This window comes from Meles meles, chromosome 3 (assembly GCF_922984935.1).
Source record: "Meles meles chromosome 3, mMelMel3.1 paternal haplotype, whole genome shotgun sequence".
NCBI lineage: Eukaryota > Metazoa > Chordata > Mammalia > Carnivora > Mustelidae > Meles > Meles meles.
In genome coordinates, this window is record NC_060068.1 from 156,554,303 (window position 1) to 156,578,250 (window position 23,948).

Sequence of the window (23,948 nt, forward strand, 5' to 3'; positions counted from 1 at the left end):
TTTAGGTGTACGGTAGGTTGTGTACTTTAGACTTTTCTTGTTTCTTGAGAAAGGCTTGTATGGCTATATACTTTCCTCTCAGGACCACCTTTGTTGTGTCCCACAGATTTTGAACAGTTGTGTTTTCATTATCATTTGTTTCCATGGATTTTTTTTTTCAATTCTTCTTTAATTTCCTGGTTGACCCATTCATTCTGTAGAAGGATGTTGTTTAGTCTCCATGTATTTGGGTTCTTTCCAACTTTCCTCTTGTGATTGAGTTTTAGTTTCAGAGCATTGTGGTCTGAAAATATGCAGGGAATGATCCCAATCTTTTGGTACTATTTGAGACCTGATTTGTGACCCAGGATGTGATCTATTCTAGAGAATGTTGCATGTCCACTAGAGAAGAATGTGTATTCTGTTGTTTTGAGATGGAATGTTCTGAATATATCTGTGATGTCCATCTGGTCCAGTGTGTCATTTAAGGCCTTTATTTCCTTGTTGATCTTTTGTTTGGATGGTCTGTCCATTTCAGTGAGGGGGGTGTTAAAGTCCCCTACTATTATTGTATGATTGTCGATGTGTTTCTTTGATTTTGTTATTAATGGGTTTATGTAGTTGGCTGCTCCCACGTTAGGGGCATAGATTTTTAAGATTGTTAGATCTTCTTGTTGGACAGACCCTTTGAGTAGGATATAGTGTCCTTCCTCATCTCTTATTATAGTCTTTGCTTAAAATCTAATTGATCTGATATAAGGATTGCCACCCCAGCTCTCTTTTGATGTCCATTAGCATGATAAATTGTTTTCCACCGCCTCACTTTAAATTCTACCCATTTTTAAACTGGTTTATTTTTCTTCTTTACTTTTGTGTTAACCAAACTAGCTCTTTCTTTTTTTTTTTTTTTTTTTTTTTTTTTTTTTTTTTTTTTTTTTTTCAAACTAGCTCTTTCAACCCCTTTCCATCTGTTGCCTCTGGTCGCCCATTTTATGGTGCTCAGATTCTACCTGCCCATGAAGTATGATTCTTAAGTGCTTTATTGGGTTATTTTCCCTTTGTGGACTTCATATACATATCACACACACACATATATATATACACATTGCCATATATGATCTGCATCATTTTCTAGGATGCTTGAAACTTCCTTCTTAATATCTGAGTGTATCTGACACTTTATCAAGACCAAAGACTGAACTTGGGGTAATGTCAGTAGACAAGAAAGAGCTTTGGTAAATTCATAAATAGGGAATTATCCCTGAAGTTCTGGTATGGACAAGACTTATTCATTATCTTTCTAATCTCTATGTCTCTTCATGAATTACCACTTAATATCTTCTCATTTAATGGTGCATCTACCCTTGCTATAATCCCAGCCTAAATATAAGTTCCTACAGAGCATGGACTTGAACTGTTTATATTCACAGCTCTGTCTTCAGAACCTAAGAAACAGTACTTGGCGAATAGCAGGCAACCAATCAATGTTTGTTAAATAATGAATGAATGAATGAATGAACAAATGAATGAGAAGCAGGATGGAATTGTGGTTGGACCATAGCATTAGACATCAGAGAGATCCCTTTTCTGGCGAAGTCACTTCCCAGCTATGAGACTTCTCTGAATTTTCTTCTCTGAATTAGTTGCATCTGTAAAATAGGATGGTAATGGTACACCCCTCATAGGTTTGGGAGATAGTTAAATAAGAGAATGCCTATTAAAGTTCTTAGAACAGTAGCTGGCATATTTTCAGAACTCGATAAATGTTGACTGTTACAGCCATTATTTTCAGTGAAAATCCTCAACTATTGAAGCTTATTAAAGATAAAGGAACTAATTTAATATGACTCGTAGTGATGACTGTACTAAAGACAAATTAGTTTCATTCAACTGTCAGCAAGATGTTACTTAGAGAGCCAAGTTGACAAAACATGTATTAGTCACACCTGCCATGTTTAAAATACTATACTAGGATTTCAGGAGTGGGCAAGATACAAGAATAAGAATGACAGAGTCTCTCCTCCAGGGACAGAAAATCTATAGGAGCTTCTATGTAGGCAGTACTATGCTGAGTATATATGAATACTAGGAGCTATTCCCTCCCACATCATCTGACTTCTTGTGCTTTGCAGAAAATTATTCTCCAACACTTAGCCTTCTTTTAAACCCTTACAATAAACAACCCGCTCACTGCCTCATGAAACATCTCATTCTACTTGGGAATGGTAGTCACAATTAGAAAGGTTTTCCTTAAAATTAGCACAGATCTATTTTTCTGTGATTTCTATACATTGATCTAACTTCTGCCTTATGAAGGGGATGATTTTTTCCCTAAATATCAGAAGTCAGCTAAGTAAGACCTGCAGGCCCAATGCAACTACCCATTTATTTTTGTAAATAAAGTTTATTAGAACACAGTCAAGCCTGCTTATTTATCTATTGTCTGTGGCTGCTTTTGCACAATAGCAGACTAGTTGCAGCAAAGAACTTATGGCCTACAAAGTCAAAGATATTTATTATTTGTCCCTTGTAGGAAAGTTTTTGACCTCTGCTGTATATGGCAGGATTTGAAACACTTACAATTAATATGTGGGAGGCCCAAAACTGTGGCTAGAACTGTAGGTGGAACCTAATTGAGGCAGAATAAAAGCACAGTATCACCTCTCTTGTCCTGGACACCATACTTCTAATGATGTGGCCAGAGATTAGGTTGATCTTTGACTGATATGTAATCCTAGAGTGAATAAAGGACTACATCTCTGAGATTATTTTCCCTAGGAGCTTCTGTTAAATTCTGCCTCCCCACACTTCACTGCTGTAGCTTAGTGTTAGAAACTATGTCCAAAACTTTACATCTTTCCAGCCTGTCCAAAGCCATCTGAAAACAATTGAGCATATATTAAAGGACTGCATTGGTCAGGGTCAGACCGGATGATGATATGCCCAAGCTAAGATTGTTTTAAGAGAATATAATCAAGAACCCATTGACATACCTGTGGGCAAGGTTGAAAGAACTAACAAGGGAATTTGTGACCACCCCTTCCCCATAGAGGGGGATGGCAGGGAGGGATTTTGCTGGGACCCAGTGAGAGCTGGAGCCATGGAAGAAGGGCTTCCCAGCTGGAACTGTGGTAGTAGAGACATGACCACTGTCAGCACTGAGCCACGAGGAAGGCAGGGAGGAAGGAAAATATTACCCTGATGTGCTCTGCTCCCACCCTCTGCCTCTTGCGAGTGGAGCCCAAGCTGAAGCTGAAGGGCAGGAGCTGAAGCCACCTCCACAAGGCACAGGGCAGGCCTGAGAAGAGTTGCAGAAGTTGGGAGAAAGAATGACAGGGCTAAATGATGTGCCAGGCACTTAAATGCTGAGTGAATAAACAGATGGATGAATGAAGTGAGCTCAAGGCCAGTTGTTCAGTTAATGTTTGTCAGACTGCAGAAATGAGTGTTGGGGCCGTGATCTCCTTTATGATCTCTTGCCCCAGAGTCATCACTGCTACAGCTTAGCCTTCCAGACTGTCTACCCTTAGTGGAGGCCTTGTCCTGTACCCTACACCCCTGCACCCTTCCCTAGCCTCGGCTGACGCCACGGGGTTTCCTGCAAGAGGGTAAAAGAAGTCTGGATTCTTCTGAACAGAGCCAGGACATTATAAAAGAGAGGGCTTTAAGTCCTGAAGTTATTCTCAGAATCTAAAATGCATTCTAGAATGTTTGGAGTCTTAAAAAAAAAAAAAAAAAAATATTGCTGTACTGTATGAAGAGCAATTGGTGGCTTTTAAGAGAACTGCCCCAGACATTTGTCTTACAGGTTCTGGATTTGCCAGACACCTCATTATCAGGTGTCTTTGGGCTAGCTGTCTCATGTCCAAATGGCTGTCAACACATCATGGGCTTTTATCGCAAAGATGTCTGGACTCTACATTCCTTTGGACAGTTGTAGTAATGCTGAGATAGGGGCGTGTGTAAGAGAGATCCTCAGTGGCCCGCTTGTCACTCTCTCCTCCATCAGTTGAGTCAGCCCGGAAAGTATTCAACACTTGATTCCCCAGGGGATGTCTTAAGGATTCTGAATTTTGAAGACATAAAACCAATCTAGCTACTTTAGCTAGATTGTTTTAGCATGGAATGCACAAGACAAAATCGGGCACTGAATTAGGAATTGTGTGGTGCATAAAAAATGAATCTTGGAACACTGAAAAAATAAAATAAAATTTTTTAAAAAAGCAAATTTTAAAAAAATAACTGCGGACATCGATGGACCAATTTTGATTCGAGTCCTGGAATCATTTTTGTTCTAACTCAGAGCCGTACTACTGGCAGTTGTCAACCTTGTACCTCCCAGACTCAGGCCAGTCAATTTCCAGGGTTTAGAATGTCCTATACAAAACGCAGGGCCAGATACACTGGAAGGAGCAAAGTGGGAACCGTGATTTCTGATGGGCACGGCCCAAGTGATGTAAGCCCACACCCGACAGCCCAGTGAACAACCTTATCCTCACCAAAAGTTAGTACCACTTGGAAAAGCATTCTTCTGCTAAGGCTCACATGAACCCATGAGACAGCGTCAAATCTGAGCTTCAGGTGAGCGCAGTCAAACACCAGAAATTCAGCCACAGCCATGATGGGATTTGTCAATAAACCTCACTCAAGGTCTCAAGGACCAAATTTTATTAAATCTAGTCCCAATTAGGATGACTGACAAAATTTGAGTAAGATCTACAGATATATAGTAGTACTATGTCACTGTTAATTTCCTGATCTTAATCATTGTACTGTTAAGTGTAAGTGTAAATTAAGGGTTAAGGTAGGAGAATGCCCGTAGTCTTGGGAAAGCATATGGAAAAATTTAGGGGTTAAGAGGCATCATGACTGCAACTTATTCTCAAGTGATTCAGAAAAATAATGATTTGCCTATACGGGGAAGAAAATGATAAATTAAATATAGTAAATTATTAACTGTTAGGGTATCTGAGTGTAGGCTTTTTTTTATGATTTTTTGCAACTTTTCTCTAAGTTTGAAATTACTTCATAATAAAGTTGCCAGGAAACTAATTCCAAAAAACAAGGGCCATCAAATGCCTATCACTGAAGGGCAATGATTGCGGTCACACAGGTGCTGAGAAGTGAGTCAGAAATGATCTCCCCTCTTTGTCATCCTTCAGCTAAAATCAGTCATTTTGTCTTTCAGCTAACGAACCTTTCTATTCATGGAGGTGAGCGCTACGGAAGCTTTCCACATGAATCCTGAAGGTAAGGGCAACCTGATCACATGTCCCTCTGTCATACCTCCCTCTGTCCTGCTGTCCATTTCAACCAGGCAAGGGTGGGGACTCGCCTGTCTTGGCTCGCAGAGAAAATAATTCCAAACTGGTCAATGTCCACATTGTCTCATTCTGCTGTTCTCAAAGACCTTTTCAATCTTCCAGCCCTTCGTGCTCAAAACCTTCCATTTCTCTAAAAGAAAATACCAAAACTGGGGCACCTGGGTGGCTCAGTGGGTTAAAGCCTCTGCCTTCGGCTCAGGTCATGATCCCAGGGTCCTGGGATCGAGCCCCGCATCGGGCTCTCTGCTCTGCAGGGAGCCTGCTTCCTCCTCTCTCTCTGCCTGCCTCTCTGCCTAGTTGTGATTTCTCTCTGTCAAATAAATAAAATATTAAAAAAAAAAAAAAAGAAAATACCAAAACTATTAATAGCTGATATCTCTTTGTGGTGCAATTATGAGAGATTTTTATTTTCTTCTTATGTTTTTTTCTGTCCTTGAGAGATTTTCAACAATGACTGTGTTACTTTCAAATCAGGAAAAGAAATACTGTTTGTTCTTATTTTCCCAAGCACCTCAATGTGAATTTTTGCCATAGCTTTCTGTGCCCTCCTCAACTCCCTAATGTCATCACTGCCTTGTGTCTCCATCTTCCCAGCCCAATGACAGACCTTCTGGAAAGACTCAGAGGTGAAAGGCCCTGGATTTTATCCTTCTACCATTGGCAAGCAAAATCATTTTATGGCCCCATTGCCCACTGAGTCCCAGGCACAATCTTCTGGCTGGGATCTCACAAACTATTGGTTGCCTCTCCTCAATTACAGTATCCTGTTGCCATTTTGGTGTTGGAATTGGGTAGAAGTACTTAACTCACATTTTCCCCCTTCCTCCCAACTCAAATACCATGGCCCTATTCCACCTCCCTAGGATGCCAGGCCCAGCTGACAAATCAGTAATATGAAGTATCAAGACTCCATTTCCCAATGGAGAAACCAAGCCATATGGCCTTCCTCTGTATATACCATAGTAAAATGGGCTCTAGACCCACTGAGACCAATGTGACTGTGTAAACCTGAGAATGCACTCCACCTTTCAGAAGTTAAGGGCTCTTGAAGATATGAAACTGACTGGGTCATTGGTAGAAGAAAATTGTGGGCCAAAATTGTCCTAGGCTATATTTACTAGTCTTCCAAAATTGAAAAAGTAATAGCTCTTTGAGGCTCAGCCCAACAAGAATTCCTGTTTTTTCATGCAAATGAGCTAAATGTATGTACTCAGACAGAAGTTGCCAAAATCCTCTGGCACAGCAGGACCCTGGGGACATAATATAGCCTGCCCAAGAGTATTAGGTAACAGTGCAACTGGTGAGCCAACCTAGCCAGATAACTAGCAGCCTCTCTGGGTTTCTGCCCCTTGATGCCAAATGCCTCTGACATTTTGTTTCAAATGGAATGGAAAACAAAAAAGAACAGGATAGCACTGGATACTGTGAGTAGTCCTTCCATTCAGGAGGACAGAGAGTTCCAGAAAAACTTTGTGTAGTCTGAACTGTGTTGCAAAGCACCAGGGGGATTTGGCTGCTATTTTTATTTTATGTACCACACTATTGTACTAAAGATTTGGGATTCATAAAATTTGATATTTTTAAACAATAAGACACCCATTCTTGGCAGTGGTTTGGCTGGAAATCCCTTTTTCCATGGCTCAGAGAGTGTAGAGCAGGTGAGGCTGTGGGAGCAGATCTACCTGTGGTACCAACTGGTGAGTCAAGGCCCAAGAGTAAATCCCAAGGTGCTAGGATTGGTACACGCTCTTCCTGCTCATCTCCAAGTGTGCCTCTTTTGTTCCTGGTCCATCTCTCTTCCCTGCACCCACCTCCCATGTTCCTCCACCCTTTGCTCAACCTAGTGTTTGGTTTGAAATGCTGCCTCTGCTGCCCATGAGTATCTATGAAAACACAGGCAAGAATTCGAGAACATTTCCATGGTCATCCAAGAGAAACAGAAAGGCAGCTCAGTTTCAGGGTGAAAGGAACAACCAAAAAGCAATGTTCATAAAGGAATTCAGAGGGGAAAATCTCCCTAGAAGAGAGGATTAAAATTAAGCCTGGCATCCCAGTGCCTTGCCAAGACTCCACAAAAGTGCCACAGTCCATTTTGTGGCCTTGAATCTGGTGTCTGGTCTCTTTGACTTAACTTTCAGCCCTTCAATCTTGCCCCAGTGTTCTCCCTAACAATCCCTCCCTGGCATTTTCTCCTGAGGGTGGAACAGAACACCACTCAGACTGGCACACCACGTTTTTTAACAAAATCTTAGCATCCTCTCGACTCTGCCTATTTCAACTCTCCACCTCCAGCCTTTTCCCAAGCTCCCATCTGGATGAGTCTGACCTTAAATTTTCCAGACAGTAAGGGATTTAGAAGCAGCCCAGAGAACTGGGGGTGGGGGGTGGAATATGCCCCCCACAGAGTATGCTTTGAAACGTGTCTGAAACTCTATGCCTATAATCTTTTCACCCACCATGTTTGCCGCCAAAGTCCTTCAGTCCTATCATTTGAGCCTCTGCTTTCACTAATGTATGGCATTGATCAAAAGCAATGCACTGACCTATAAGGGTAAGACCTTAATTTATAAATAATTTACCAGAGTAGCTTATTGGTACTTCTTTAAGACGAGGGCCTTGGAATTCGGACACAGGACAAGGTCATTGGATTGCTGCTACAGAGAGATTGAAATGATGGAGGTCTTGAACTCCAGACCCACACTGTCCAATACACTATTAGCCCTATGTGGCACTTTACATGTAAGTTCACTGATAATAAATAACTTTTAAAATTCAGTTCCTCAGTCACACTGGCTACATTTCAAATGTTCACAAGTGCCTACTGACTACCATATTGGACAGAGCAGTTAGAGAAAAATTTCATCATCATAGAAAGTTTCATTAGGCAGCACTCCTCTAGCCTGAGGCTGTTATTGGCAATGGGGAATTCTAGAGAGGAACCCTAAAATCCCCAGTTAGGTAGGAAGGAGTAAAGAAGAGTAGAAGGAACAAAATTCCAAAGGGAAGGTGAAAGGGGATGAAAGGCAAATTTTGGATGCTTTACCAAGGGCCCAACCCTGACCAAAGATGCTTCCACTCTGTCAAAAGCTCTCTATGTTGACACCTGCAAATAAAGGAGTGACTGGGGTCAGCTTTGGGCCCCATTTCCTCCATTGTTTGGCCCCTCAATTCCGTGTGCTCCTTTTGAAGCAAGAGATCCTATCCCAAATCCTAAAGCACTCACACACAAAGTCACTGGGCTTCTAGCCGAAGGGAAATCACCACCCCAGTTAGCATAAGGCATCCATCCATTCAGTATCCAAGAGTCCAAATCCAAAGACATCCAGGGGAGGGCGCCTGGGTGGCTCAGTGGTTTAAGCCGCTGCCTTCGGCTCAGGTCATGATCTCAGGGTCCTGGGATCGAGTCCCACATCGGGCTCTCTGCTCAGCAGGGAGCCTGCTTCCCTCTCACTCTCTCTGCCTGCCTCTCTGCCTACTTATGATCTCTCTCTGTCAAATAAAAAAAAAAAAAAATCAAAGACATCCAGGGGAAAAGGAATGACTTCTCTATCTGGAATTAGACCTCCAGAGAGTCTGGGGGACATGGTGGATCCAAAGAGCAATTATCATCCTTTATTTATAACGGCAGTTCACACCTGCATGGCACTTGCCATCGTGTGGAGCATACTAATCCAGCTCATCCTCACAATAATTGGCTGAGGAAAGCAAGGCAAATGTACTGTCTCATCACTTTCTATTAGAAGAAATTCACAGAGAAAGCCATGTGCCACAGTTGATCAACTGCTAACTGGCAGATACAACTTTGGAAACTATCCTCCCCCACTCTGTGGTTCCTGTCACCTCTCTCAGGTGATGAAGTTTATTTTGTATCTGTCCAAATCCTCACATGTGTCAGCCCCAAAGGGTGTGACCTTGCCTCAGATCATGACTCCAATTTGTGTCCAACCTCAAGCCAACAACAGAGCCCCTAGTAGCCCCGTGGACCCTTCATTCCCAGTGACCCACGCAAGCTGCCAAGCGAGAGGGCAAAGTGAACTCGTGTCTAGAACGAACACACGGATAGGACTTTTCTCAGAAGACCCCTTCTAGACAACTGCTGATATCCAGAAAATGGCAGAATGGGAATTGTGTTCATGGCAGCCTCTTTACCATTCTTCCCGAATCTGCTTTCCTGTGCACGAGACACAGGCAAGTACTGTTTTCCTGAGTCCCCAAATTCCAAGTCTGCTGTGGTAAACATGCCAGTGGCTTTTGCTTGCTAGAAAAAGATCCAATAACCTGAATCAGATTAGTCCATGTATTGGACTTTCAATAGTTTGTGCCAAATATTTATAACTTCTTTTCAGATTTGAAAGAATTTCTCACTGTATGGGAGCCATTTACATACATGTCTAAATGGCAGATGAGATTCTGTATTTTCCTTTGACAGTAGCATGTACAGAAATAAACAAGTATGTGGGGTAATTATTGGACTTTTGCTTCTGGTGAGCTCTACTACTAAATTAGCCATTGTCCAGAGAACCAGAAAGTAAAAATCAAAAGGGTAAGGATAATTAAATAGATACAACCATAAGGATAGTGACAAAATAAACAATTACTTTAAATCTGCCCAATAAAGCAATAATCCTAGCGACAACATACTGTTTTATTGCTTCCCTTTTACAGCAACATACAGATACTTCTCAAGGTCTGCCTAGCTCTACCTCTAAGCCACAGAGTTAAAACATACCCATGGGCTCAGTGGATATTTGTTGAGAGATGGATTGATGAGTGGATGGATAGATGGACAGATGGTTGGATGGATAGATGTTCCAGCCACTAAACTAGGTAGACCTTGTCTTTTTCTGAAAATGTATTAAACAGGGCTGAATCATGGTTTTCCTTCCTCCTCCCCATTCTCACTTACTGCAACTGCCCTGGGAGTATTTACCATTCCACCCCCAGGCCCAGCCAAACTCAAGGACCTTGACCATGACATCTTTGATTGGACAAGTGTCTTCTTGTTAAGAAAGAGCTTCTTCCCAGGGAGGCTGAGTGAAGGGAAAAGAGAAAGGAGGGACTATAAGCCCATAAGAGAGACAAGTAATTATCTTGCTGCATAAGTAGTTCACGTGTTTTGAAGGAAGAAGCAAGTTTGAAGAACATGTTGTACACAACTGAGAAAGGGTGATTAAATCCAGTAGAGACAGGATGTGCTTATACAAGATGTGGAGCAAAGTGAGGCAAGAGAGGGGGATTTGGGGACTGGTAGTGGTTTCAAGTCTGGGCAACAAGGAAGGAGGTGGGGCTTGAACTCTGGAGCCCACAGACTGTCCCACCTCCTCATCAAGCTTTGAACTTCCAGATCCTCCTGCTCTGCGTATCACAGATGAACAGAGGCTGAGGGGCCAGGATAAAGCCAGTGGCCAGCTCCTGAGAGAGAACCCTACCGAACTTCTTAAACTCCTCTCGAATAAGATGACCCCACCCTTCTCTGAGGCTCTGAAAAAACAGATTTCCCATGAAATTGCCTTTCACCCACTTGTCAGAAGCTTAATAACAAATAATGGCTAGTTACCCCCTGGGTATTTTAAAGAACTCTCAGGTGGACACAGTAATGGAATTCAGACAAGTAGAGGGAATTCTTAAAAACAAGGGAGCAGGCAAGGGGACGTCAAGATCCTTTTTACTGCATGGGGTGGGGGGCGGGGGACAGGATGCCAGCTTTGCCAAACACTGATTAACACAGGGAACTTGGCTGTCACCCACTGCTTAAAATTTCATCACAACCCAAATAAGCAGTTTCTGTAGTCCCCAAATGGGGACATTTTCCATGTATTTACACCATGAAAGGCCAGCTTTTTATTAGGAGACTCTTTTTGCAGTGTTAAAAAATTTATTATGACTTTTTCCTCCTCAACGACAAACGTGATAACTTTTTAAGTATTTTAGGAATATTTTATTTTATTTCAAAATTAATCATTATTTTTTATTTTATTTTTTTAAGGATTTTTATTTATTTGACAGAGATCACAAGTAGGCAGAGAAGCAGGCAGAGAGAGAGAAAGGGAAGCAGTCTCCCTGCTGAGCAGAGGGCCCGATGTGGGGCTCGGTCCCAGATCCCAGGACGCTGGGATCATGACCTGAGCCAAAGGCAAAGACTTTAACCCATTGAGCCACCCAGGCGCCCCTATTTTTTTATTTTAAAGTCATCCTCCTAGAGAGAACTACTGTGAATATATTGGTGTATATATTTGCTAGTCTTTCTTCTGTGCACATAAAATATAGAGAGATACAGATATTAGGATTGAGGTCAAAGACATTTACTTTTCATACCCAGTCTTCTTTTTCCTTTGCACAGGTTTCTATATCATTAAATTTTTTATTACATTTTTTAAAGATTAGCTAGTACTTTATTGTAGGACTATACCATGATCTAGTTAAATAATCCCTTATCATTTGATATTTTGATTTCTCTCAGTGTTCTCTTTTTACAAATAATGTTGGGGGGATCTTTTGAGGGGGGTATGGAATTGTTCTTGCACATCTCTGTTCATTTGGAACAAATTTCTAGAAGTGTATTTTTCAATTCAAAGTGTATCTACATTCACAAGACTTTTAATATATATTACCAAAAGGATTATACCAATTTAAACTCAGAAGACAAAGTGTCAGTCCAACTATGCTTGAGCAGCCAGAAGTGTTTCCAAACTCAGCTGTTGATACCATCCTGAAATATTACAAGGGTGGGAGAAGAATAAAATAAAATATTTTACATGAAGATACTTCAAAAATTGAAAATTCCATGAAAACGCATGTTGCCTTTATTATCAATTTTTAAACCACCCAAGGTGGAAAAGTCGTTACCTCTCTCAACCACATATTCCAATGATTAATAGCACTTTATTTTTTTTTATTTCTTTTCAGTGTACCAGAACTCATTGTTTATGTACCACACCCAATGTTCCATGCAATACGTGCCTTCCATAATACCCACCACCAGGCTCACCCAACCTCCCACTCCCACCCCTTCAAAACCCTCAGATTGTTTTTCAGAGTCCACAGTTTCTCATGATTCATCTCCCCCTCCAATTTCCCCCAACATGCTTCTCCTCTCCATCTCCCCATATCCTCCATGTTATTTCTTATACTCCATAAATAAGTGAAACCATATGATAACTGACTCTCTCTGCTTGACTTATTTCACTCATCATAATCTCTTCCAGTCCCATCCATGTTGATACAGAAGTTGGGTATTCATCCTTTCTAATGGAGGCATAATACTCCATAGTGTATATGGACATCTTACTTACCCATTCGTCCATTTAAGGGCATCTTGGTTCTTTCCAGTTTGGCAACTGTGGCCATTGCTGCTATGCACATTGGGTACAGATGGCCCTTCTTCTCACTGCATCTGTGTCTTTGGGGTAAATACCCAGTAGTGCAATTGCAGGGTCATAGGGAAGCTCTATTTTTTAATTTCTTAAGGAATCTCCACACTGTTTTGCAAAGTGGCTGTTCCCACCAACAGTGCAAGAGGGTTCCCCTTTCTCCACATCCTCTCCAACACACGTTATTTACTGTCTTAACAGCACTTTAAAAGATAAAATCCTTCTCAACTTCCCTCTACATGCAGCTAATACCCAATAAATTCCATTTATTGAGCCCTTTTATGCATCGAGCTTTGCATTAAGTTTGAGGAATATAGAAGAAAAATAAACACAGTTCTTGACATCAGTGAGCTTCTAGCCTTGGTAGATAGAGGGAGAAAGAAGGGTAAATTGGGATTCATCATCAGGTCCTAGATGTTCTAGGTGGGGCTTCCCCCATTTGGTGGCATCCAAGGAATTCCCTGTCTGGAGGAAGGAAAGATGAAACTGATGGTAAGGAGGCAGGTGAGTTTTGGTTGGGTGGCCCTGTGCCAATCCTCACTCTTTCTGAAACAATATGGAGAAACCACATTGAACTAGCAACTATATTCCTACACAGAAAGGGAGCTCTTTCCGGGGGTGAGGACTTTATTAAGCCACATGCGGGAAGGCTATGACCCCCATGGGGGTATACTTTGAGGAACACTGGATAGATAGAATTTCTCTAGAACTCAGCCTGGCATTTTTAGTCAGTGAGGCAGGAGAGCAGAAACTGAGAATAGAATTGCTTGGGACTGTAGAGGGGATTTTAGAGAGGTCTGGAGGAAGATGAAATGGGTGAGATACAGCATTGGGGGAAAGGAACTTTGGAGGGGAAGACAGAGATGCCTTATAAGGACTTTTGCCAAGTGACTGTTGTGAAGTGTGCTACCTGTCTACCCCCCAAATCCTTGCTCTTGTGAATACATAAAGGGAGATAGGGCTGTGTGTGGTCTCCAGATGGGTGGAGAGTGAGAACAAAGGCTGCCTGTTGGAGGCTGCCACACCTGGTTTATTCCTCTTTCATTCTGTAGGCATCTGAGCACTCCTCTGTGCTCAGAAGACTTCTGTGAAGCAGGAAAGCCCTCTTCTGAACTGCACAGAATATTAAAGTGAATGTTATCCTCTGTTCCTCTCATCCTGGCTCAGCGGGCTCACTAGGGTTCCATGTGCCTGGCACATATACAGAACTTTAAAAAAGAGGCTGGGATTGCAGTGGGGTCTTTTAGGCAATCAAGGACATTTAGAAATGCAAACCAGAAATCCAGGTGTGTATCAACCCCTCTGCTTAAGCAAACCCATGAAACTCATCCCAAGTCATTATATTTTTACTTGTGCATAAATTGGCAATTAAAAGAACTTTAAAAAAAAAAAAAGAACTTTGAGTATCAGCAAAACAGCAACTTTCCCTTTCAAATCATATTGTTCTTGGTCATATTAAAATTAATTTCTGTCCTAAAACTGAGTTGAGAAGCATGGGAATGTAACAATAGGATGTCTGCTAGGTCAAGGATAAAAATCATTATGGATAATCTCCCAAGAAGAGTGTTTACAAAGATAGGGAGAAATTGACTAGCCTTTTGAATATTGACTTCTTCATCTTTTTTTTTCCCCCTTTGGTGGTCTCAGGGTTGTCTGGAAAGCACAGCATCAATTACATATTGTGCAAAGAGGTGATGTTATTATTGTAAAGTAATGAGTCAGCAATGATTTACTGGATTCTACTAAGCCAAGGTCATGGTGGCCAAGTATGCAGACATTTGCATAGGCCCACTCTACTTCTGTGAGCAAGTGCATTGGTACAGGAAGCCTAGCAACCAATTGGGAGTTGAACCTACTGTTTGTTGTTGTGCTAATGGTCTGGTAGACTTACTAAGAAATACAGGGAGAGATCCTTTTATAATTGACAATAGCATTTGCTTTTTAAGCTGTTAAGCATATTTTAGCATATTTTTCTAAGTGCATTGTCTTACTTTGGAATACAGAAATGCATCAATATTCAAAGCACACTTATTAGGCAACCACATCTTAGCTAGCTTTGTTACCCATCTGTCCTTGAGTTCAAATTAATATACATGAACAGCTTTATTGGAAGAATCGGTAAGGTCTCATGTTCCTCAGTAATAGGAAGGGCCTATTGATTAATGGGAAGAATGGTTTTCAGAGCTCAAGTTCAAGTGTTCTTTCAGTGGGTCCATGAATCAGAATAATTTCCTACCTATGGCCTTATAAACTATTCAGTCAACCAGTAATCCAACAGGTGTTATTGAACACCATGAACATGCATAAATGTGACAGTATGTGGGAGTGGAAAATGTAGAGGAAGCAAGACAGGTTACTTGAGAGTTTGATGAATGGTATTCAGGATGGAACAGTGACAGTAGGCCACATGTCAGAGATTTCCCACTTAGTCACAGGTCTTCTGCTTGGTTAAATATAGTAGTTACCATCTAAACTAAGCTGCACTGACTCTCCCTGGATTAACCAAGCTAAGTAAAACTAGCTGTATAATACCCAGTCTCTCTATATCTTGGAAACTTGATAACCAAGGGTTTACTTGTCACCCAAGTCACAGTTCATTAGGCATCAACAGGGGATGCAGGATCCTTCCATCTATTGGCTATGCTTGGCTCTTAAGACCCTCAAGTCCTTAAGTTCATCTTCCTCTGGCCAGTAATGGATGAGAGAGAGAGAGAGAATGAATGAACAAGAGAATGTATGAAAAGTTTCAAACACCCTGACCAGATTAGAAGTATATCATTTTTGCTTACTTTCAGACACTACAACTTAATCACCTGATCCCATCTAATTACAAGGGAGTCAGTCCTATGATCTTTAAATCTATGCCCAGAAAGAAAAGGAGAACCAAATTTCTGATGGACAACCTAAGTTTTTACCACTCCTATGAATGGTCTCTCAGGATTCTAAGATGATAGGAAAAAGCAGGAAATAAGGAGGAAAAATGCTTTTGACACATTCTTGAGTTCTTCTTAGACATGTTAACTTTCTCATATGTGCACAAAGCCCACTCTTAATGTTTTAAAAATTCTCCCATCAGGCACTTGGCCAGTACACTTCATTTTTCCAGACCTTAGTTGCCCCATATAGAAAAGTGAGAGATTGGATCAGAATCCTTTCAAGTCTTTTGGTTCCTTCACATCCAAAATTCTAGAACTCCTGCTCTGCATTTCCTCCTGAGACAAGTAAGCTGGGAGCCAGGGAAGTAATGCCACTGGGTCAATAATTTATTTTTTATTTTAATTTCAACTTCTCGTCTTACTTCCTAAGGCCAGATTTCTACAAATCGAAACTATACATAATAGACAAGGTTGTTACCAATATCATATTGATTTTTTATTTATGGCAAAGTGAAGTCGTTTTGTGAATGGGTAAATAACACACACACACATAACGTCCACAAAGATCCTTCTGTGAGAAAATAATCTTGTTTGAAGAGTCTTGCAAAACATGTTCTCCTCCTACTCTCCTGTCCAGTATTAGTTTCACGGAGGTAACGAACAGTGCTATCTCAGTGCCATAGGGCAGCTCACCCTGCAAAAGGACAGCCCAGCAGCTGCAGGTCGATAGTGGCTTGCTAGGCTTGAGTGGCCTCTGCTGGGCTCATCTAGGTTGCACCTGTGTTCTTGTTCAAGAATCCAGACTAAGGGAGCAGCTCTTATCTGGGACATCTGGAGACCAAGTGGAGAACAATCACAAGAAGCCTTAAGCAAAACTGTTCCATTGTATTTCAGGCTTCTGTTGGGACACAGCAAAAAGAACCACCACCATTCACATTCCATTGGCCAAAGCTTTTCACATGGCCAAGTCCAAAGTCAATGAAACGGAATGTGTATTCATACCACAGGGTGTAGTATTCTGTTCAATGACAATGGATGACGATAATGCAGTCCTGTGACTGGGCGAGAACGGATATTTGAGGAGTATAACCCAGTCTTCGTACACACCAGAGATGGGTGACAGACATGAGGGAGCCAGAGATGACAGGCAGAGCTAATAGAATTACAGAGCCATGAGCAAATGAGAAGGTGTGAAGCCTTTGGTGATGTGCAGAGATTAAACCCAGCTGATACCAAGAATGCAAGAGGAGAAGCAATATCTGCTTTCCTGCTCTCTGACTCTCTAGGAATGAGAGGGTTCAGATCAGGAGGAGCCAGGACCTGCAAACCAGTCATGCCCCCAAGAAGAGCAGGGGAGTGGAGAAGGAGGAGGAGAGGGATTGCACTAGAGGGAAGGAGGCAGGCAGCCAGATGAGCTGTGATGCCTGGGCATTGGAGAGAGATCCAGGACCTGCTGGGCCAGCTCATGGGAGAACTAGGGTCTTCACAGTGGACAGCAGAATTACAGGACCAGGGCCCTGGGTGGGACCCATGCAAGACTTCCTTTGGGCTTCTCTCACTGATGGACATTTGTCCCAGCACCTACAGACAGGTCTCCAAGGGCTCCAGCCATGGAAACCTGTGAGTAGAGGTTTCCAGATTAGGGCACTCTTCAGGCTAAACTAAAACATTCCATCGCAGAAGCCCCAGGCTAGGTAGGAGGCATGCTTCGGAGAGTCAAGTTAGGCTGAGGCTTTTTTTTTTTTTCCCCATTTCTTTAGGTTAGGGTTAGGTTGTTGTGTTTGTTTTGGTTTGTGTACCATATTTAGAAAACTGATTAAAGAGTCTGTACCCCCCATCTCAGATGCAGTTGTCAGCCGGAGGAACAAAATAATACTTTGAAGCATTAACATACAGAGCCAGCAATGGGCAGGGCCCAAGCAGAAGCCCAGGAGGGCCCTCTGACATCAGCACAGGAGAGGGGTTGGAAGAGGAAGAAGGGGAACCATCTCCACTAGAGGAAGTGGAGGAAGGGAACGAGTCTGGGCTCATGGGTTATCTCCCAGTCAGAGGGCAGTGTCTGCAAACTTGCATGAAGTTTGACTCTCATGTTCTCCTCTTATGTGGGAGACCATGGAGTCCTGGGAGCTGGACCCTCGTTAAGGGTGTGCTGGAAATGTCATAACTGCCCTGAGAAAAAGAGAAGAAACAAGAAACCCTGGTTTTTCGCATTTGCCAGTTCCTGTGGTACAGACAGTCTTGCTGTGCCTAATCTCAGGCTACCAACAGGAAGCCACCAGGCCTATAGCACTCCTGAAGATGAACAATTGCCTCCTGGTCAGAGTCGGCCTCGGCGCACCCTGCGGAGAGTCCTCTTGATGTCACAGCTCCTGAAATACTGAGCTCTCCTCACGGGAAGTTCCCTGAGCATGCCCCGGCTCAGATGTTTGCTCGGGGAAAGGCCGTGTCTGGGTCCAGCGGGTGGAGAAGCAGCCAATTCCACCTTCACATCTTCCTTCCCCACCTCTTTGCCCAAGAACCACCTAAGTGTTCACTGAAATGCCCCTTCCGTAGAAGGCACAACATAGGGCATCTGGTCAGTGGTATTCTCATAGCAGCCCACGGTGACACATGGTAGCTACCCTCGTGCTGAGCGTAGGTGACACACAGAGAGAGGTTGAATCCCTGTGGTGTCCACCTGAAACTAATGGAATATTGTGTGGCAACCCTAGTCAAGTGAAAAATATTTTTGAAAGCATAAAGCGTTTAAAAATGCCCCTTCTACTACGAACTCGCAGCCAGTAGAGAACTAAGTCCTAGAGACCTAATGCAGAGCACGGTGACTATAGATGACAATGCTGTTAGCAACTTTAGGGCGGCTAAGAGACTGGATCTTACGTATTCCCATCAATGGCAGGTGATGGAGACGTTAATACTAAGGTGGTAATCCTATTGCAATATTTAAGTGTAGCAAATCAACATGATGTTCACCTTGAACTTAGACAGTGTTTTATGCCAATGATACTTCAATAAAACTTTTTAAAAAAATTTTAAATGCCACTTGCTAGGCCCTGCCCTCCACAACTTCTGACTCATACTATCTGGGATGGGCAGTGGTGCTTAGAGCACTCTAGAAGCAGGGCTCTAGGAACACCCACTGCTATTGAGGCACCATGCCTGCGTCCCCATAGCACCCAGCCCCAGAGCCCCCTCTGCGTAAGGGAAGTGCACTGAGGGAACCCTTTATCAGGTAGAGGGCCCCTTTTAGGAGCTCAGAGCACACCACCCCAAGGGCCTCTGGGAGCCATGGCCCGGTGGTTAACAATACAGATCTCAGAGCCCAACGGCTGAGCTCGTCCCCTTCCATACAGTGCTCACTGGCTGTGAGACCTTAGACAACTCATGGAGCCCTTCTGGGCCCGAGTGTCCTCATCTGTAAAATGGACATGTTATTAACAGTGCTTGCATCTCAGGCTTGTTGTGAGGAGGAGAGCTGTAGCATGTCCTGTGTAAGGGTTTGCCAGTTTTCTCACCACACATTTTTGAGCACACTGGAGGCTTTTAAGATAACATTGGCTTAAACCACTTACCCCTCTGAGCTTCAGTATTCTCATCTCGGAAATGGGAGCAATGATGTCGCGGTAGTAACAGCAGTAGGAGGAGTAGGAGGAGTAACAATTCCCTGCCCACTGCCTGGTGTTGTAAAAATAAAATGTGACAATTGTGAGAAAGTGCAAAGTGCTTTGCTAACTGTGACTCACCGTGTAGACAAGAGGTTTGTCGTTTGCTCTTTGGTGTTGTTGTTAATTTGAGACAGGGCTCAGAGTCTAAAGACTGGGTTCCCATTTTTGCTCTGCCTTCTACCTGGAGTGATGACAGACAGAGCCCGTTACCTCTCAGAGCCTCAGTTTCCTCTCCTATCAAACGGAGACTCTTAGCAGAGGTGTGACCTGTGTCAGATGACACTGTGGCAGTTAGTACTGCCCCACTTTCATTTCACACTGGAATGTTCTGGAAGGCCGCTTAAAAATGCCTGCATACCGGTGGCTCCAACCCTCAATTAGGCAGAATCTCTAGGCAGAAGTCACAGGAATGGGTACTTTTTAAAATTTTTTTATTAATTTTTTAATGAATATATAATGTATATTTATTCCCAGGGGTACAGGTCTGTGAATCGCCAGGTTTACACACTTCACAGCACTCACCATAACACATACCCTCCCCAATGTCCATAAGCCCACTCCCCCTCTCCCAACCCCCCCCCAGCAACCCTCAGTTTGTTTTGTGAGATTAAGAGTCACTTATGGTTTGTCTCCCTCCCAATCCCATCTTGTTTCATTTATTCTTCTCCTACCCCCCTAACCCCCATGTTCCATCTCCATGTCCTCATATAAGGAAGATCATATGATAGTTGTCTTTCTCCTCTTGACTTATTTCACTAAGCATGATACCCTCTAGTTCCATCCACGTCATCGCAAGTGGCAAGATTTCATTTTTTGATGGCTGCGTAGTATTCCATTGTGTATATACACCACCTCTTCTTTATCCATTCATCTGTTGATGGACATCTAGGTTCTTTCCACAGTTTGGCTATTGTAGACATTGCTGCTATAAACATTCGGGTGCACATGCCCCTTAGGATCACTACATTTGTATCTTTAGGGTAAATACCCAGAAGTGCAATTCCTGGGTCATAGGGTAGTTCTATTTTCAACATTTTGAGGAAACTCCATGCTGTTTTCCAGAGTGGTTGCACCAGCTTGCATTCCCACCAATAGTGTAGGAGGATTCCCCTTTCTCCGCATCCTCACCAGCATCTGTCATTTCCTGACTTGTTAATTTTAGCCATTCTGACTGGTGTGAAGTGATATCTCATTGTGGTTTTGATTTGTATTTCCCTGATGCCGAGTGACATGGAGCACTTTTTCATGTGTCTGTTGGCCATCTGGATGTCTTCTTTGCAGAAATGTCTGTTCATGTCCTCTACCCATTTCTTGATTGGATTGTTTGTTCTTTGGGTGTTGAGTTTGCTAAGTTCCTTATAGATTTTGGACACTAGCCCTTTATCTGATATGTCGTTTGCAAATATCTTCTCCCATTCTGTCAGTTGTCTTTTGGTTTTGTTAACTGTTTCCTTTGCTGTGCAAAAGCTTTTGATCTTGATGAAATCCCAATAGTTGATTTTTGCCCTTGCTTCCCTTGCCTTTGCCGTTGTTCCTAGGACGATGTTGCTGCGGCTGAGGTCGAAGAGGTTGCTGCCTGCGTTCTCCTCAAGGATTTTGATGGATTCCTTTCTCACATTAAGGCCTTCATCCATTTTGAGTCTATTTTCGTGTGTGGTGTAAGGAAGTGGTCCAATTTCATTTTTCTGCATGTGGCTGTCCAATTTTCCCAGCACCATTTATTGAAGAGGCTGTCTTTTTTCCATTGGACATTCTTTCGTGCTTTGTCAAAGATCAGTTGACCATAGAGTTGAGGGTCTATTTATGGGCTCTCTATTCTGTTCCATTGATCTATGTGTCTGTTTTTGTGCCAGTATCATGCTGTTTTGATGATGACAGCTTTGTAATAGAGCTTGAAGTTCGGAATTGTGATGCCACCCACTTTGGCTTTCTTTTTCAATATTCCTTTGGCTATTCGAGGTCTTTTCCGGTTCCATATAAATTTTAGGATTATTTATTCCATTTCTTTGAAAAAAATGGATGGTATTTTATTACAGATTGCATTAAATGTGTAGATTGCTTTAGGTAGCATAGACATTTTCACAATATTTATTCTTCCAATCCAGGAGCATGGAACATTTTTCCATTTCTTTGTGTCTTCCTCAATTTCTTTCATGAATACTTTATAGTTTTCTGCGTATAGCTTCTTAGCCTCTTTGGTTAGGTTTATTCCTAAGTATCTTATAGTTTTGTGTGCAATTGTAAATGGGATTGACTCCTTAATTTCTCTTTCTTCTGTCTTGTTGTTGGTGTACAGAAATGCAACTGATTTCTGTGCATTGATTTTATATTCTGACACTTGACTGAATTCCTGTACAAGTTCTAGCAGTTTTGGAGTGGGGTCTTTTGGGTTTTCCACATATAGTATCATATCGTCTGTGAAGAGTGATAGTTTGACTTCTTTGCTGATTTGGATGCCTTTAATTTCCTTTTGTTGTCTGATTGCTGAGGCCAGGACTTCTAGTACTATGTTGAATAGCGGTGGTGCTAATGGACATCCCTGCCGTGTTCCTGACCTTAGAGGAAAAGCTTTCAGTTTTTCTCCATTGAGAATGTTATTTGCGGTGGGTTTTTCATAGATGGCTTTGATAATATTGAGGTATGTGCCCTCTATCCCTCCACTTTGAAGAGTTTCGATCAGGAAGGGATGCTGTACTTTGTCAAATGCTTTTTCAGCATCTATGGAGAGTATCATATGGTTCTTGTTCTTTCTTTTATTAATGTGTTGTATCACATTGATTGATTTGCGGATGTTGAACCAACCTTGCAGCCCTGGAATAAATCCCACTTGATCGTGGTGAATAATCCTTTTAATGTACTGTTGAATCCTATTGGCTAGTATTTTGGTGAAAATTTTTGCATCTGTGTTCATCAAAGATATTGGTCTGTAGTTCTCTTTTTTGGTGGGATCCTTGTCTGGTTTTGGGATCAAGGTGATGCTGGCCTCATAAAATGAGTTTGGAAGTTTTCCTTCCATTTCTATTTTTTGGAACAGTTTCAGGAGAATAGAAATTAGTTCTTCTTTAAATGTTTGGTAGAATTCCGCTGGGAAGCCATCTGGTCCTGGGCTTTTTTTTGTTTGGAGATTTTTGATGACTGTTTCAATCTCCTTACAGGTTATGGGCCTGTTCAGGTTTTCTGTTTCTTCCTGGTTCAGTTGTGGTAGTTTATATGTCTCTAGGAATGCATCCATTTCTTCCAGATTGTCAAATTTGTTGGCGTAGAGTTGCTCATAGTATGTTCTTATAATTGTCTATTTCTTTGGTGTTAGTTGTGATCTCTCCTCTTTCATTCATTATTTTATTGATTTGGGTCCTTCCTCTTTTCTTTTTGATAAGTCTGGCCAGGGGTTTATCAATCTTATTAATTCTTTCAAAGAACCAGCTCCTAGTTTCATTGATTTGTTCTATTGTTTTTTGGTTTCTATTTCATTGATTTCTGCTCTGATCTTTATGATTTCTCTTCTCCTGCTGGGTTTAGGCTTTCTTTTCTGTTCTTTCTCCAGCTCCTTTAGGTGTATGGTTAGATTGTGTACTTGAAACTTTTCTTGTTTCTTGAGAAAGGCTTGTACCGCTATATATTTTCCTTTCAGGACTGCCTTTGCTGTGTCCCACAGATTTTGAACCGTTGTGTTTTCATTATCATTTGTTTCCATGAATTTTTTCAATTCTTCTTTAATTTCCTGGTTGACCCATTCATTCTTTAGAGGGATGCTGTTTAGTCTCTATGTATTTGGGTTCTTTCCAAATTTCCTCTTGTAATTGAGTTCTAGCTTCAGAGCACTGTGGTCTGAATATATGCAGGGAATGATCCCAATCTTTTGATACCAGTTGAGACCTGATTTGTGACCCAGGATGTGATCTATTCTGGAGACTGTTCCATGTGCACTAGAGAAGAATGTGTGTTCTGTTGCTTTGGGAGGAAATGTTCTGAATATATCTGTGATGTCCATCTGGTCCAGTGTGTCATTTAAGGCCTTTATTTTCTTGTTGATCTTTTGCTTGGATGATCTGTCCATTTCAGTGAGGGGAGTGTTAAAGTCCCCTACTATTATTGTATTATTATTGATGTGTTTCTTTGATTTTGTTATTAATTGGTTGATATAGTTGGCTGCTCCCACATTAGGGGCATAGATATTTAAAATTGTTAGATCTTCTTGTTGGACAGACCCTTTGAGTATGATATAGTGTCCTTCCTCATCTCTTATTATAGTCTTTGGCTTAAAATCTAATTGATCTGATATAAGGATTGCCACCCCAGCTTTCTTCTGATGTCCATTAGCATGGTACATTGTTTTCCACCCCCTCACTTTAAATCTGGAGGTGTCTTCGGGTCTAAAATGAGTTTCTTGTAGGCAAAATATAGATGGGTTTTTTGTTTTTTTTTTTATCCATTCTGATACCTTGTGTCTTGATTGGGACATTTAGCCCATTTACATTCAGGATAACTATTGAAAGATCTGAATTTAGTGCCGTTGTATTGCCTGTAAGGTGACTGTTACTCTGTATCGTCTCTGTTCCTTTCTGATCTACTACTTTTAGGCTCTCTCTTTGCTTAGAGGACCCCTTTCAATATTTCCTGTAGAGCTGGTTTGATGTTTGCAAATTCTTTCAGTTTTTGTTTGTCCTGAAAGCTTTTTATCTCTCCTTCTATTTTCAATGATAGCCTAGCTGGATATAGTATTCTTGCCTGCATGTT

At 41.9% G+C, this 23,948-nt stretch overlaps 1 protein-coding gene across 3 annotated transcripts in view; it reads left to right on the forward strand.

Annotated features, from left to right (window-relative positions):
- PRLR (prolactin receptor) overlaps nucleotides 1–23,948 on the forward strand; it is a 198,630-nt gene that overhangs the window by 140,143 nt on the left and 34,539 nt on the right. For 2 of the 3 annotated variants that reach the window (XM_045999508.1, XM_045999507.1), the window contains exon 2: nucleotides 5,168–5,229. The gene's annotated coding sequence lies outside the window, so the exon portion shown is untranslated. Of the gene's footprint in view, nucleotides 1–5,167; nucleotides 5,230–13,087; nucleotides 13,178–23,948 lie in introns of all 3 variants that reach the window. The other variant, XM_045999509.1, reaches the window with a different exon arrangement.